Raw genomic sequence first — 10,266 nt, 5'->3', positions numbered from 1 at the left:
AAACCTTATGTAAGAACCAAGAACATTTAAAATTTCTAATTCTCATTTTGTTCTAGCACTGCAGCCCAAGTATTTGATTCTACATTCTCCTTGTCCTGAAATTGGTAAGAAAACTCTTCCCTCGGTGGAACAGGATCAGATATAAAACCAAATTCCCTCAGAATTAAAACACCCTTTGGGCTAACTGACTTTTGTCCTCACTTTCTCAAGTATTAAGCCAAGACATTTCAGTCTGAATTAATATTCCTGAATTAATTTTAGTAGTGATAATTTTGTGCTAGAATCCTAGTTCATAGCCTGCAAAGATCTCTGCAAACACCTGGGTTTGTGAATAGTATTTACTAGATAAATTAGACCTGGATTGACATGCTGAGCTGTGCATGGGACACAGCTTAAGCTGAGCACCGGGACAAGCTTAAGCCATTTTAGATAGCAGTGTGGCTTTAAATTTTATACACTATGACACATACTGTCAGATGTATGTTTTGGCCTTGTTTTTAGAGAAGGTTAATGGTTCTGTAACAATATATGATATGTTGTATCACAGCTTCAAAAAGTTTTTCTAAAAAAGTTTCAAATTAAAAGGAAATGTTCCAATTTCTTTTAAATATTCCAGAAGCATTGTGCGAACAAGAGATGATTTGGGGAACAATATCCAGAAGCTGTGCTGAATAGAGCAGAGCTCATGTTTATTCAACCATATTTTTCATACTCAGCGTGAAATTATGGTGTTTCTGACTCTGTAACTATCAGAGAAGCTTTTTTTATTTTTTTAGTTCTTAGCATGAGTTTTCACACTTTGTCTTTTTTTTTTTTTTTTTCCCCGTGTGAGAATATAGAGTTAAAAGTATCTGTACAGATTTCATGCTGGATTTTAAAATTCTAAAGCTGATTTAAAAATTCTGAGCAGAAGTTTCATCTGCTGTTCTGCAGGAAAGTTTGAGAAGTTGTAGTTGTTCCAAATAAGATTTTTTAATTATTATTATTTTTTAATATAGAAGTGTCTCAGGAATCACAAATTGATATTTGCCCAACTGTCACTAAAGACAATTGCTTTCCTCAGGGAAAGCATCCTGCAGGACTCCTCCTCTCCTCTACCATCTGTTTCAGGTAACAGACCCCAGGAAAGAACAGGAATCGTTAAGGGCTATGTCAGTCCCTGAAGTTTTGGAAATAAACAGCCATCTTTCATCTGGTTAAAAAGAGAATTGTATTCAGTGGAAAAGTTAAAACATTGAGAAGCTTACAACACCACATTTCCCAAGCACATGGCTAACACAGTGTTGAGAAGAGGAGAAAGTACTGAGACAGAACTATCCCTGAGAAAGGCTCAGTTAAGAGGCATAGATAATTGCTTGGGAACAAGAACAAGCCTTTATACTTAAAAAATAAATGGAACTGCAGCAAAATATCTAACTTTGGCAGTCATTTGTTCTTGATGTGATACTGCTCTGTTCTTCTGACCAAATGTAATGTGTCCATAGGTGAGTGAGAAGTCACCGTGTGCCTGGCATGTGCTGATACCAAAGCCTGGGAGAGATTGCACCTTTAGGCTGTGCATCCTTCCACATGTTTCTAGGAGAAAGAGAATCACACAGATGGGGGTGGGAGATAAACAGTGATATAAATCTCCCAGAACAAATTAGAGCATGGGATGGCCAGCATAGGACAGAACAAAGAAAGTGAAAGGCAAGGCATGGGCTGCCAGGCTTGGAAGCACTTCTAGGTCTCTCCGTGTGACTGGCTGTCTTGTGAACATGTGTCAATACTACATATTCAAGACTTTGAGGATGAAGACACCAACCTAACATATGTTATATAGCTCCAATGGAAAAACTGCTTTAACATCATTTGCTTAAAGGGCGCCTGGGCTCTGCAGTTCAGGGCTGCTCTGGAGTGACGGAAGTGTTTTCTTGCTTTTTGGTTGGTTTTAATACCAGCGTGAGGCAAATCTCAAATTTAGCTAACAGCTGTTCAGATATAAAAGCTATGAAATCTGATCCAAAATCTTTTCTTTTAAGATTTTTTTTTTGTCTAAATCTATAAACTGCAGTCATAGATGAATGTTGGCAGCTGTGACAGCTAACACTGTGACCCCACACCTGGGAGTCTGGAAAATTTCCATGTATCTCATCCTTAAGCTACAGTCTGAGATGTGAGAAATCCCACATTACAGAGTGTGAAAGACCTGAAATATTGCACACTCTCAGGTTTTCTGTGAAGATAGCTGTGTGTGTAATAATCAAATGTTAGACAGGAAAAGTTAAGGCAGGTCCATAGGATCAGTCTGGCAAATCAGCCAGGGAAATCATAAAATCACAGAAACACCAAGGTTGGAAAAGACCTACAAGATCATCCAGTCCAACCATTCACCTATCACCAGTAGTTCTCACTAAACCATGCTCCTCAACACAATGTCCAAACATTCCTTGAACACCTCCAGGGTCAGTGATTTCACCACCTCCCTGGGCAGCCCATTCCACTGCCTGACCACTCTTTCAGAGAAGTAGTATTTCCTAACATCCAGCCTAAAACTCCCCTGGCACAGTTTGAAGCCATTTCCTCTAGTCCTATCACTACACGAGAGAAGAGGCCGACCCCAGCTCACTACAACCTCCCTTCAGGTCGTTATAGAGAGCAATAAGGTCTCCCCGAGCCTCCTCTTCTGCAGACTGAACAATTTCAACTTGTTCAGCCGCTCCTCGTAAGGCCTGTGCTCCAGACCCCTCAAATTAGCCTGGGAAAGCTATTGCAGAGAGTAGGTTTGCCTATTAGCCATAGTGCAGAACTGGCCTTGCCCCAGCTGAAGATCTTGTCTGAGGAAACTCAGTGCATTTGTTATTAGGTGCAGTACCCACATACATTATTTCTGTTTGGAAAGCTTAGTCATACTGCTGTACGTCCTAGGCTACCTTCCTACCAGCCATTATTCCAAAACTGATTTCTGGCCACTACAGTGTGATTTCTGCATAGTGCTGATGGCAAGAAAATGGGATTAAGTTTTGCTTCTGTTTACTAGAATGACACATTTTTGTAATGGATGTGCTTAGTTCATACTTGCATTGAATTTGTGTTTGCTTTCCACAGTCTCATGAGGCTGCTTAGCTTTTTTGATTCCTCTATAACTCTCAAGTTGGAATTTACCCCTCCTTGTTCAGGCAGGATGAAGACTTTTTCCATTTGGGATCTCTCTGGTTGATCTTTCTGGAGAAATGTGGCCAGCTATACTGCCTGAGGGAATTAACTGCTCAACTGTGCCCTGCCTATAAGGTGATATTGAGAACTGCTCATGCAATTTCAGAGCAATCACCAAAGCCTGTGCTAGGACCTGGAGAATGCAAGAGGCAACCAGCACTGCTGCAGTCCAGCTGACCGCAGGAAACTTCAGCTGTGCCTCTCTAAAAAACACAAGCAATCACTCAAGGTCAGCCACAGTCCTCAGCTCAGCCTGAAATCTCCAATTACTGCCAGAAGTATCTAGATGTCAGCACAGGGGGATGCCAGTCAGAACTACTTTGCTTGATATGCCTCCTTGTTTCAAAATTACAGCGGTATGAAAAGATTCTCAAGAGCAGCCATTGAGTGATCCAGGAGCCTCAGGCGCAGCTGTGCCAGAGGTCCACCCCTAAGATTAGCTCTCAGTACTGCAGACACATTTTACTGAAAGTAAGCATGTTAGCATGAAAACAGTCAGCTATGGGCCAACAAAAGCAACCAAACAAAATGCCGAAACATAACAAAAGAGGATACCATATCTAGAGTTCCTTGCATCCTTCTAGTTCCATCCTGCTCAGATGCACTATATTTATGTCATTCTTTCCTCAAAAAGCTGCAAAAAAGCAGCTTCAGCAATGGCTTTCGATGAGTAGACTTGAACTGAAAAGTTGTTCTTTTCACAGAATTGGAGATAACAGTTTTGTGAAGAGTTTGGTTAGTGTTTCCAGCCATTCCTGACCATCTTCAATCTCCATTTTTTTCTACTGAGTTAACTAGCCTGTGTGAAATCTGTAACTGCTACTCAGAGGTCTTTAAGTACGACTGTATTTCTTGATGGCTATTCCTCCTAATAGCTGCCTTGGCCAAGTTATCGCTAGTCTGCTGCAAAGGACTTGCCTATTTTGAAGCAGGATAATCTGGAGGAGATCCACAAGTAGCAGTGCATTATAGCACACTCCATAGCATTCTTCCTTCCCTTTGAAATACAACTCAAGATTTTGTTGCAGTGTACATCATGAAACCTGCACTCCCCTTGGTCACTTGGGCCTGCTTGAGGAAGACCTGAATAAAAAACTCATCCTAACATTTCCTCCCTTCTCCCACAGTGTTCTTGCATATAGGCTTAATATTGTAGCATAGTAGTAACATTAATCAGATAACTCCTCTGTGTAGCCAGTCTTACTGTGTAAATACAGAAACTGCAGTGTAGTAAAAATTTACAGTATCTTTTTATGCCCACTGCTTCACACTTCAGTTTCATGAGAAGTCAAATGTAGTTTTTAGCTGTCTATTCAGACATTTTACTAGCTAGCACCACCTGCAGAAAGACATGTCAAATGGTGAAATATATCTACTACAGTGAGACATAGAGAAGAGAATCTGTTATCAGATCGATCGTGCAAATACTGCTGATAGAGCCCATTTGCTCCCTGCCCCCCCTTTATGGCAGGAACATGGGTTTTATGGTAGGCCCTTTGCCAAACAGCGTCAGTGCAGCATCTTTGGGAGAACACCATTGAGGTAAGTTTGGAGATCACTGAGATGATGTAAGTATGGAACTGGGGACTGTTTTCCACATTATTTTTTGCTTCCTTCAGGAGAAAACACTCCAAGTAGAGCATTCTCAGAAGATATGGAAAATCACTGCATCATCAAATCCTCTTCACAGCTTGCTAAAGAACAGTTCTTGTATTTTAAAATCATGTTTCTCAGGGAGCGAGAAGGGAGAAGGTCAGATACATGGGGAATAGTCCTTCTGTGCAAAATTATTCATGTTCTGGAATATAGGACACTCAGAACTTATTTCAAAAATTAAGGCAGTAGGAAGGGAGAGGGCTGATTTTTTAAAAAAATGAGGAAGGCTCACGCAAATTAAAAAATAGAAATAGCATAAGAAACACTGCGCTAAAGTAGCAATCTTTGTAATGCATTAAAAATACAAATGTATATCCATCTTTACTGATTTTAGTCCCTTAAGTAGTTATTGCCACTAAAGTGTGGGCTTGGCATGACTTTAAAGCAAGTCAATACCATTCCCATACATGTTTCCTAATCATTCTGCCAAATAGGCCTCTCATCCCCGACTCTCACTCTTTGGCAACCATTTTGGCTGCCTTGCCAGATCCTTTCTCATGCCACAGTATTTCTAATAGGGTAGAATGGCTTTTACTTCCTGAAATATGTTTATGATTCACAGATTATTTTTTCTGTTAATATTACTGATGAAGACCACTGTTTCTTTTATGTGATCTTTCACATAAAACTAGTCAAGTAAGTTACAAAAAAAAACCAAAAAGAAATAAAAAGCTTAAAAATGCTTTCAGATGTGAAAGAATCTTTTTAGAAGTGAAAGATCAATGCATTTTCATAAACTGACATACTGGACTGAATAAATATTTGGCTTTTAGATTTGTATCTACTCAGTCAAAACGACAATATGTCATTAATTCTGCAGTTGTGTGTTCTTGCTAATTCCAGAAAATTATGTTCACTGTATGCTTATTTTTACTTTCCGCAAGGAAAGAGAAGGCTGCTGTACTATCTTCATTCTGCTCTTCTAGAGGAGCTGTTATTTAAAGCATGGAATAGATTTAACAGAACTCAGCTGGATACCTTCCCTCATGTTTCAGACAACTTTGCACCTTTGGCTGATCTAATCAGGGTCTCTGCAGGTCTCTGTTACAACAGCAGAGATTCATCCAGTGAATCTAGTATTCCAACAATGATTGTAAGGAAAAGACAAAATCAGATCAATTAAGTGAACATCTACTTCACAATGACTGTTATAAAAAACTTCACCCAACAAGTACAAACAGCACTGATATTTTGGTAATCCTACCACTTAAACAGCACAATGACAAAACACTGCAACAGCTTTATAGAAATGCTTGATGGCATGTGTTTCCAAAATGAGTAAGAGCCACTTACACAAAATTCTAAAGATTGATTTTTAAATATATTTAATTATTGGAGACTGTCATTAAGGCCATGGTTATCTAGTAAAATAATATTACATGGCTTTGCTGTAAGACTACCCTCATATGTAGAAGGTGTACATCCACTACAGGTATATAGGTATATTCATGGTACAAACTGCCTCTTTAAATGATCCAATTTTTTATTCAGATAGAGAAGGAAATAACAAAAGGGAAACATGGGAACCAAAAAAACATAGCAAACTTGAGCTCTTTTGGATATTTGGTTAGCAACATGCAGGGAGCCTGGCTACTCCAGTACAGAAACAATGGCATGAAAATGGTTTGAAATTACAAAGCCCCCATTTAGCTCCTATAAGGAAATAATTGTCTTTTATCCCTTTATTTTCTTATAATATATTCATCCAGTGAATGCAATATGGAAAACAGAAAGCTAATATAATTTGGCTTAAGAAATATCGAGTCCAGAATTTGATTTTGCATTTTAAAAACACCACTAATTAGTTAAATATAATATTGAAAACATTCTTGCTTTCCTATGCATTTAGCATTGAGATTAGAAATAATTGCCCTGTTAGTTCTCAGAAGTTCCTCTATAAAATTATAAATTATCTATAAAAATGTCTGCTTCACTACTTTCACTGATGTAAATAAAACAATTTAAATAGGGAGGTTACAAGAAAACAGAGAAGTACCATACTGCACACTTTAGCCAAGCAGAACTGTGTTAGGATGCTATGAAAACCTTGTATTCTCACAGATAGTTCTGTTACACAGTTTCAGCCTTGTTACTGTAGAGAGGTTGGCCAAAACTTAAGAGGCAGAAACTGACCCTAATTGTGAGCTATAGTGATGTTATACAGAGGATGAGATGCAATGCCATTGCAACTTAGATGAATATTCTGTGCAAAATTTTTGCAGTAACAACTTGTCTATAGAAGATTTGATGAAAGTGGGGAAGAAGTTTCATTCATTGCTCTGGCTCCTTTCTATCTCTCTCACAGTGAGGTCTCCATGAACAGGGACACCCATGGGCTTGTGCTGCAACGAAGGGTTGGGCCAGATGAACATTTGCAACAGCCATTGAAGACTTCTGCCACCAAATAGTGTAGAAAGGACTGGGAACTTCCTCAGTTCTCACACCAACACAAAAAGAGATGAGTACAAAGGATTGGAAATCCACCAAAATCCTCTGCCTTCCCCTAGCCTCCTTCTCTATGCCAGACCTCTGACAATTATCTAATTAGCCATCATCTAATTGCCTCTTAAGAAATGTTTCCATTTATTTCTGTAATATCTGGACATTAAGTAGCTTCAGGACATTTCTCATCTAATTCATTCACTCTTTTTTTTTTTTTTTTTTTAAACAGGAGAAGTTCTGGTTTCTCCAGGGAAAAGGAGTCCTGATTCATGATCTGCATCAAAGCAGCCAAAAAAAGCCAGACCAGAAATGGAAGAAGAAAATGAAAAGTTGGCTTCTGAAGAAACAGATAGCTTTGCGAAACGCACTTCATCTTCTTTTGATGGGAATGTACTAAAAATACTCAATGAGTTCAATACATTACATTAAATACATTTCTACTGAAATTAGTCACATCTTGTTTGTTATGGAGAAAAGTGCTGCTATGTACAAATCAGAATAGTTTTCTGCATGAGAAAGCTAAATTATTTCAGCAATAAAGTTTAACACATGAAGTGGGAAAGAAATGCAACTGAAATTCAAAGATAAAGTGCTGTGCAGATTTCCACTGCGTTCAACAATGTAAAAGACACTCATTTATGTTTATCATGCTTGTTGATCCCAATGTTGGTATTAATATTCAGGGATCATCAGTGATATTGAATGTATTCTGTTGTACTACAAAAAGATGTTTTCAAGCACATAGTAGCTCCATGGATACTTTCAAGGTCTGCGATATTTTATGCAGCAGGAATAGGTACCAGAAAGGCAACAATAAAACCGATTTTTTAAAAAGTATTCCACTGTACAACATGAATGCCTACTTGTGAGCACAGCTTGTTAGTCCAGTCCGTGACAAAAGTTATGGGCCAGAAGCAGAACACACACAAATCACACCATGGTTAATTTACAGACAAGATTGCTTTGCTTTAATGTAACTTGTGTGGTCTGCCAACTTATAAAAAAAAAAACATCATCATTCTCTTCTTCTAACAGAAATAAGAAAGTCTCGAGAAGTTCCATAGCACTTTACCTGCTATTTTACTGAACAGATAGATGAGACTGAGAATTACAAAATCTGTTATTAAATAAATAAGTAAATAAATAAATAAATAAAAATGTATCTTTTAAAATATTCATTCTGGAATCCCTACAGAATCCCAGATAGACAACATAAATTACCTCTTCTACGGCTACAAAATGAACACTCAAAGTATCTGCTGTTCTCCAAGCACAGAGAATGGAGCAGCAGAACAAACGCAGTTTACATCTCTGTGTATTTTTACTTTACAGTTAAAATAAATCCCTTTGCCTTGACAAAAATTACATAGGCAATTGTCAGTAAACAATTTCTTGGGAGGGGGGAAGAGGAGAAATTTTTTTTTGAACTTGTCTTCACTTCCACTTAGAGTTTCTAAACTACACAGGGTTATATATATATGTATATATATACAGTGTGATACATTGTTCCTAAAGTCTCTTTTCTTACCAGTTACAACTGCATGAGCACTAGCATACTTCCACTGCTGTACAATCTGTGATATTATTCTATCAGTTCTATCTATTCTTATCTTCTATTCTATCTGTTATTATCAGTTTAAATAATAACTCATGCCACATGTCATCCACTGACTCTGCATGCCATTACAGCATTGATTTCCTTTAAGTTCACACATAAGTTTGCAATATTTGCCTAGATAAGAAGCTGTGCTTAGCAGCATGCATCAGTTCATTACTTATCAATGAGAGGTAAATATGGGACACAAATCCATGTTAAGCCTATGTAAAAACCAAGACTGTGCTAATACTCAAAGCCAGCTCCTGTAGTCACACCAGAGCAGCATAGTTTCAGTATTCTACATCAGCAAGACTCTTTATTACTTCACTGATAAAACTAATCACTGTGAGCTCTGCATTTGGAAAGTCTTTTATAATGTATTTCCCAAAGGGAATAGAAAAAGCAATGTTTTTATACTTGGTTAACCTGAAGTATTCAACATGAAATGAGATGATTTCTATCAATGATCAATAGTCTAGTTCTGATTGAATTACTTGAGAATATTTTCCAAAGTCAGAGTTAAACTGGAAAACAATATTATAACTGGACTACAAGAGATAGGGACTAAATGATAGGTCCATAAGTAAAACTATTTTTAAAAAATCTGTAGATATATACATAAACACAATATATATCTATTCCTTGTATTTCATAATCATACTGCCTCACCAAAAGAAAGAAGTAGATATATTATCATCTAATAAGCACTTACTATTTTTTAATATCTATTAAATTCCCAGAATCGTTATAAAATTACAAGAAAATCTGAAAATAAGTGGTGGTATCATGTACATAAAGTGATGAAGTGTTTTTCTCCATAAAGACTTTCATCCAAGAGCTTTCAGACACAGCTACAAGAAACATAGGGAACTATAAAGTATTGATAGCTCATTTTCTTCTTACTGCAGCTGTCAGGTCTGTCACCTCTCATACCAGTGCACAAACCCACACAGTAGTAACTTCAAGAGTCACTCAAGGCTGAAAAAGTATTAAAGACTAACAAGGCGTGTAACATTTTAGAGGACTCAAAGTGGGGTTGATCATAGGAAGTTAGGAGATTAGATGGCCTACAGGGATAACAAGCTCAGTTTTCAATAGTTTCTGTAGCTGATAGTACAAAAGAAGTACAGGGATCTGCCTTACACTGAGATAATCCAAGTCCCCAGCTGTGTCTGTCACACTGAACAGACAGGAGTTTCTTTTCTGTCACCAAGACTGACTTGGGATGTGATGGTCACAAGGCTGTCTTTGGGTAGTCATCACAGCATATGTCAACTTTAATAAGTAACATATGAGCTGGGATTCATCTTAGCTTTCCAAATGGTGAAGTAACCTCTGCAGTGATTAACAAAAAATACACAGAATAAGCTTTAGGA

At 37.7% G+C, this 10,266-nt stretch overlaps 1 long non-coding RNA gene across 8 annotated transcripts in view; it reads right to left on the bottom strand.

Annotated features, from left to right (window-relative positions):
• The window catches only part of LOC122175368, an 88,411-nt gene that overhangs the window by 24,590 nt on the left and 53,555 nt on the right, over nucleotides 1-10,266 (bottom strand). The gene's annotated exons all lie outside the window — the stretch shown is intronic.

The sequence above is a fragment of the Lagopus leucura genome, unplaced genomic scaffold, assembly GCF_019238085.1.
Source record: "Lagopus leucura isolate 7727_CA_CO unplaced genomic scaffold, USGS_WTPT01 Super-Scaffold_739, whole genome shotgun sequence".
Classification (NCBI taxonomy): domain Eukaryota; kingdom Metazoa; phylum Chordata; class Aves; order Galliformes; family Phasianidae; genus Lagopus; species Lagopus leucura.
Note: the sequence above shows the minus strand (reverse complement) of the source record. Positions and strands in the feature narration are given on the sequence as shown.